This window comes from Carassius auratus, chromosome 15 (assembly GCF_003368295.1).
Source record: "Carassius auratus strain Wakin chromosome 15, ASM336829v1, whole genome shotgun sequence".
Classification (NCBI taxonomy): Eukaryota; Metazoa; Chordata; class Actinopteri; order Cypriniformes; family Cyprinidae; genus Carassius; species Carassius auratus.
Window position 1 is genome coordinate 7,239,153 of NC_039257.1, and position 7,559 is coordinate 7,246,711.

The following is a 7,559-nucleotide window of genomic DNA, read 5'->3' on the forward strand; positions in this document are numbered from 1 at the left end:
CAGCGTGATTCTAAGATAACCACCGCTACAACAGTAGCCTAGTTCTTCAATTAGGCCTTTATAAAAAAAAGTTGATTTAGGGTTTGTTTATTATAATTATTATTATATTAGTATATTTATTAGGCTACATGTAAATCCGTAACAATGTGAAAAAATGACAGCGTTGGCTGTCAGATGAAAAAAAAGTGCTGAACACCTTATTACTTACAATCTAATTAATAATGACAACAGACGAATCATAATAAAAGATAATATTCATAAAAATACTACATCGTTGTACAAAGACCAGGGGTCTAAATTAGACCCCTTTATCGTTTCCAGTGTTTCCTGCGGAGTACAATGCAAACGATTTTGTTGTTTTAAGCCTATTTATAGTCGTCGAACTGCACTGTACGGGTATTTATAGAGCAAGCTTGACTCGGAAGCAGAATACCCTCGGCTCTCCCCACCTCCTTTCCTTCATTATCTTTCAGCGACCCAGATATGTTGTGCGCTTTTTGGCACCGACCATTAATGGTTCGAGCGCGCCCAGAACGTAGTCTTCTAGGCTGTCCAGCCGTAATGAGTTGATAAGCTGCACAGCAGAGTCGAAATATTAGGGGGGAACTACTCTCATGTTATAGTGAAAGGGTTAAGTGCTGCGGATAGGAGGTTAGGGAGGATGAGAGTTTGGACGCCGAGCCTCTTTGGCAGCAGACAGCCCTTTGTCCAGCAACCGGCGCCTGTCGCCTGCCTGCCGGCCTCGCAGCTTCCCCACACCCGCGTACAAAGGGACAGATCCCGAGAGTTACAGCTCCTAATTAGAGAGCCCCCCCTTGTTTCTCTTCTTTTCTTTCGCGTGCTATAACCACAAGCCCTCGTTTTCATTAAGGGGCCATTGTTAAACGCTGTTATATTCAATTAACAGACCGAACAACGCAAGCTAACTCTTTGTCGAAACTAATCAGTCAATGACCAATCAATAGACTGCGATGACAAGCAATTACGCTTCTGGAACACGACAAAAACCAGCCAAGTGTTACATATTTAGCTTTAAGTCACCCAAATCGGAAAGTGAGAAGGACCGAATCTTACGCACACAGGCCGAAAGTGACATTAAGCGTAGAAGCCAATTACTAGTTGTTTCTTTTATATTAAGGGGAAAAAAACAGACAAAAAGAACCATTGACAACGTCGAGTTTCTCACAGTCGTCTGGGTTTGTTTTTATCTGATCTGCAGAAGCTGAAACTGAACACTGAGAAGCTTGAAAATCTATGAAGGCACCGAGGGGTTGAGATGACTTGTTGCCGATATCATTCAATTTTATGAGCCCCAGGAATACCAAGTAGAAAAAAAGATCAAGAAAGAACCTACAGGCTTAATTGCTAGTTAAAATAATAACAGTACTGCATCAAAACTTTAGCTCAGATGCACTTGATCAATCTCTACTGGTTTATATGAATTTTATGAAGAACTGTGGATCACACATTTTTTTTAAATACAGATTTAAGTTAGTGTATTTATATACTTATGTTTGACAGTTAAAACTAAAACGCCTTTCTACACCCAAAATGACACCCAAAATGAAATAATAAAAAATATATACAATTAATCATATAATTAATGTACAGTTTCACAATAATAAAGGTAAGCAAACATGTCACCTAACATTGATTTTACACCCACAGTTCAGAATGTTCTTAAATTAGAATATATGTTGTAAATGTAAAAATTCCAGTGTTATATTTTTGACGTGTTGGGTGAACAAGTGAACAAAATAAAATCCTACTGGGATACATTCAGGCAATTGCCAACAATATATAATGAATGTGGTTTTAACTTAAAGGAAAAGTATTTTCATAAACGTCAGGCCAGGGCAAAATGTCACAAGTATTTTAAATATTTAAATTTGTAGAGTTTATAAAGTACAGCATTTGCTAGCCAAAACAAAGGTTCAATATATATATATATATATATTTTTTACATTTGTTGCTGGATTATCTCGCTTTCAATGAAAAGCCTGTAATATGCTGTTTAATGATGACATCTTACACCCTATAGAGTGACAACACTATCTGTATGTTCTGTGAAATGTACCTGTTTGTTTTCTAGGCGATAACATTGAAAATGTAAACAAGCACTGTAGCCAAGACAAGAAGATAGATACTTTCCAAAAAAAAAAAAAAAAAAAAAAAAAAAAAAACCCTGATCAAATATTCAATGCAGTAAAAATGTGACAGCTGACACCGGTTCTGATAAGCTATAAAGTTTTATTTCGTCTCTGTAAGTGGGAGGTGAGGAGCAGTAGGTTTCATAATGTACCAGGTAAGACAAAGTGATTTGATAGATTTTTTTTAAATATTACAATGCTCAAGACAAACATGTAATTCTCATCACACCTACTTGTTGAAGCGTTTCAAGCTTGAGTGAAGCTGTCAGAATCTGTATAGATCCTGGAGAGGAGCCTCATTCTCGCACAGGCTGTGGATTTCGAAAGGCTGATGGTGGGTTTCTCTGTTCTCGTGTATTTTTTCAGTGCATTTCAAAGGCATTCTGTTAACACACACAAATCACTTCTTGATCAATCAGAATAAATACAATCTGAACAAGGGATCCATCGCCACCTTCTGGACATATTAACGAATATAAGCGATTGGTAACATTTAAAGTCTACATTTATGTTATTGGTGCATGCAATTCATAATAAAATTGAGAGATATCACAAATTTAGTGGAAATTACAAGGACCTGTAGCTGAGAATACATAATGTACTAGAAGATAACAATACACAAGTACAATTCAAAATCCAAATAATAATTCTGTATCTATTAAAAGTCAAAAAAAAAAAAATAAAAAAATAAAAATAAAAAAATCAATAGGAAGAAATCGCAAAGCTTTTAACTTTAAAAAAAATTAGAAGCAATGTGGACAGATTCCAATCATTGTTTGTGTAACAATGTATGATATATTACAAGACCCAACACCCAAACATCATATTGGCCTTAATATAATTCTAACATTCAGATTTTTTTTTAGTTTTTGTTGTTGCTGTGAACAATTTATTGATGTGAAGTTACATATCGTCCAATGAGCACAGACCACAAAAGGTCTTCCTCTGTATCCAGCGGGTTGTCACCATGTAGAAAAATAAATAAATAAATAAATCAGCTCACCATTTATGCAATATATTAAACCACCACTAGGTGTCGCAAAAACCTTCTAACTTTTCCTTCATTTTGTGCAAATCAAACAATTCTGCCTCATAATATACTGTATATATATTTTTTTTTACCAACCCTAACCTGAAACGATTGTAAATACTTATGAAAGCACTCCAAATTCATGCCTTTAATGGTACAAAATCCAAGTTCGTGATTGCTCAAAAGAAAAGATGCACACTAATGAGTGTAAATCCCACCTCAAATCTTCACCACAAGACAGAAATAGAACCAACTGATATTATATAAAAAAAATAAAGACAGCCTTTTCTGTTGAATGTCTCAGTGCTATTCCAGGTAAAAGAAAGAGATCAATGATTATCACCATTCAGTCACCAGAGTGGCTCAGGCAACAGGCGTCTCCAGAATCCCACCACAATAGATGAAGTTAAAGAGGGATTTGTATGTCTGACCCATACTTGCCAGCTCAAGTCCTGCCACAGAGATGAACATAAGAGATTACTAAAGACTAACAGTTGATCATGATGAACGAAGTGTCAGGCCAGGGAGGGTCTAAGACTAAACTAGTCAGCCCTTCTCAAAACATACAATTCTCTCACACTTAAGAGGCTACAGTGTATGCAAACAAAGCCTCAAGTGCCTGGGTAGTTTTTGGGGTGTTTTATTAGCTTGCTAATTTTAAAGTTGGGAACTAATTAAAAAAAATACCACAAACATTTAAGTTTTTTTTTATTATTATTATTTGCTCTGGGTCAGAGCTGGTCAGACATGATAATGCCTTTGACATGTGCATAGAGAAAATCTGCCAGGTTCATTAGTGCTGGAGCAAAATTTGGGAGGTCAATGTCAAAGGTCATTTAAAAGTTTTTTTTTAGGATTATAACCTCTGATAAGACTTTTTGAAAATGATATTATGAACCTTAAGGAGTCTATGCCAGTGTGCCCTCACAGGTTTCATCCAAAGAACAGAAATTGTAAATATATTAGCACACATTATAATAAATGCTATCATTTAAGTTGTCTTAAGTCAATTATCTAAGGTTAATTATTATCGACAATGACAAACATAATAAACAGCTGAAATCAGACTTCTGGCTAACTGAAACACAACAACTGCTAAAGGCCAGACTTTTGAACTGCAGCTTTTTATTGCAACACAAATGCATGCATATATGCAATAATTTACATATCTGTGAAGTATTTAATGGGATTCATATATAAACTGTTCTTTGAGTTTAAATTGTGTGTTTATTTTAGATAATTAGCATTTGTGCAATACGATACAAACATACATTAGAAAGAAATCTTGTTCATTTTATAAGGTTGCTAATGCTGCAGTTTTAGTCATATTGTGAGGCTAACAGATAATTCAAATATGTATTTTCAGTGAATCTACAGGAAACATATGACCCATGATGACTCACGTGTTGATTGTTTAGAATGATGCCCCTCCCAACTTTCCCTATTCATCATTTCCACTTTGCAAATCAATACTGCAGCAATACACAAATGTTTGTTGTTTGAAAGCAACGGTGCTTATGGGCCATGTGCAGGCTTTTCCTTGAGGCTGTATTCAAATCCCGAGGCAGAAGATAAATCACTTTGTCTGTAGCTGACAGGTGGTGAAACATTTGAGAACGACACCTGTGCATGTCACACGAGGACTGTAAGAAATGAGACGGGAGCTGAAGAGAGAATGGAAACTATATTTTATAAATTGATCTATTGACGTGCGATAACATGTTTTCATTTGGACAGCAGCTACGCAAAAACACTGAACATAATTAATGGTTTTCAAATGTGTAAAGTGCTATAATTGACTTCAAGATATATTCAATCCTAACACCAATAAACCTAAAGAAAAAAGTGCAGTTGTGAACCGTGGCCACGAAATTCAAAAGTTCATGCATTTGGTTTTCCTATACCTCAAAGATGTACTGCACTTCTCCCCGTAACCATCTGTGCTACATCATTTTGCAAACATGAGGTCATCATACTGTAAGATCTATCAATGTACAGATAGGTAGTGCCTGTGACCATGGAGTTTGACATGAGTGTGAGGCTAAATAAACCACTGAGTTTTTATAAAGATTTGTACTATAGCACCTTCACTCGATGACAGCCTTGGGTCAATGTTTTGCTAGCTTTCAACTAAGCAAATCCTGTGTATAAACGGTCCATTTTTGATGATGAAATGCTGCCATGTGACTGTGTATGAGCACAGTTACAGTACATTGCCCAAAGTGGTCAGTGGGTCGTTTCCCGCCTAATTTCTGGTTAAAAGGTCACAAATAACAGCACTTGTGTAAGAGCGCAAAAGGTTTTGCTCAATTAAAAAAAAATAAAATAATAATAATTAAAAAAAAAACTTTTACCAAGTTTTGGGCAAAATTGATACATTTTGGATTTATCAGTTTAGAATGACAAAGTTAGCTATGCAACATATGTCGGAAGTTAATCCTGACCATTTAGGCTGTAAGATTTTCCGTCTTGTTCTTGCAATCATAACTTTTACAGTTCTTGCATTATATCTTATAATAGCTTAATAAGATAAAAAAGAAATATGACTTGACCATTTTCAAATGTTTTCAGTCGCATGAAATACCACAACCAAGCCAAATAAGTCATTATGACTTTCTCAGCTTAATCAGACACAGGCTGTTTTCCTTAATTGGACATTATTTCTTGGTGTGTTGAAAAAAGACCTGTTCAAGAAATGTTTAGGACTATATAAATATATTTGTAGGCCATACTTTTGTGTCAAAGGCAAAACCAAACCATCTGTGATTAGATGGTTTATCTCACTGATCAGTGCTGCATTCGTCCAATGACAGAGAGGCAGTTTATCAAGTCTTCTGTTAACTGAACAGCCTGAATAGAGCAAGCATATGACTGCCATATTAATATCTCATGACAGTTGATACATAAAATACACTGAATTTAATTATCTTAATTATATCATCCTAATGTTTATGTTAAATCGAGTAAAAATCTGAAATGAAACTAAAGGGTAACGTTTTCAAGACTCAACGCCATACAAAACTACAGTGAAGTATTGTATATATTTACATACTTAAGGCCTATAACACTGAGTAATTCTACTATTGATAAATCAAAGTTGTAGTGGTATATCAAAGTTCAGATGGTTCACATCACTGTGCAGGTCATGACAGAATTAATAAACATTTGATAATACCAGGCAAAACTCATAGGCTTACATTAAATAATGATAAGATTAATCCGTCCCAGTTAAACAACCAAATTAGGACACTAGATCTTTTTACGCATATTTGAATACTCAAGCTAATTAAATTTGATAAGATGGAAACTAGCCAATGAAAGGATTTCAGATATGAAAATGCTAATTCAAAGCATATGCACCCTCAGAAAAAAAGGTACAAAGTTGTCACTATGGCGGTACCCTATAGGTGGCCCGAGATGGTAATTTCCTCCTATTTGTATGGTAAAGGTACATATTACTGCTTTAAAGTACACATTAATACCCAAATTGCACATATAAGTACATTTTGAAAAGGCACCACCCAAGTGACAGCTTTTGCACCTTTTCTGAGAGTGCATATGCTTTGAATTAGCATTTTTATATCTGAAATCCTTTCATTGGCTAGTTTCCATATTATTTAGTTTAATTAATTTACTCTAAATATAAAAAATCACTTACAAAAGCATGCAATCAGTTTTGCTTTCATATTACATTTTGAAAGACACATGCAAAAAAAAGTCAACAACATATTTTTGCATGCACCCAGGCAAGCCTGCCATACTATGAAAATCTTCTTAAGTGTTCACTGCTCTACACACAGGAAGGGTGCTTATGGGAAAAAGACACAGCATACATGCTAAGCACACTGACTGCGCACAGACATCTGAGCTAATGACTATGGCAGTATGGGGTTATGCTGGTTCCAGGGTGGCGGGTCGGTCGGAGGTTTTACTATGAAGCCATTGTGATGTCACTGCTCTGTACTGACTATCTGCCGCCGGGCATAGACAATGACCTAGTGTAAAGCCAACTGCACATAATGCTCTTCTGAGAAATACAGCAAGCCGAGAAGAGACGAGAGCATCCTCACCCGATAATTTCATGCCAAAGACTATACTGGGCACTGTGTTACCACAGAATAAACCAGTTAAGTAGTGTGAAAAGACTGGATCTGTGCAGGATAAGCAGGAAAGCAGGATTTGAGAACATAATGCAACAGTACTGAATGAAGATTTCAGGTATGAGAAGGAAAAAGGAGAGAGAAATGTAGAACGATCAGCCTCCTTACTCTTTGTTGTTTATTAGCAGAGACCCCTCTTGCCCATGACCAATTATACAGGCAAATGTTTTTCTAAGGAAAAAGAGCCTGCACTCCCATACGCATTAATCACTCACTGAT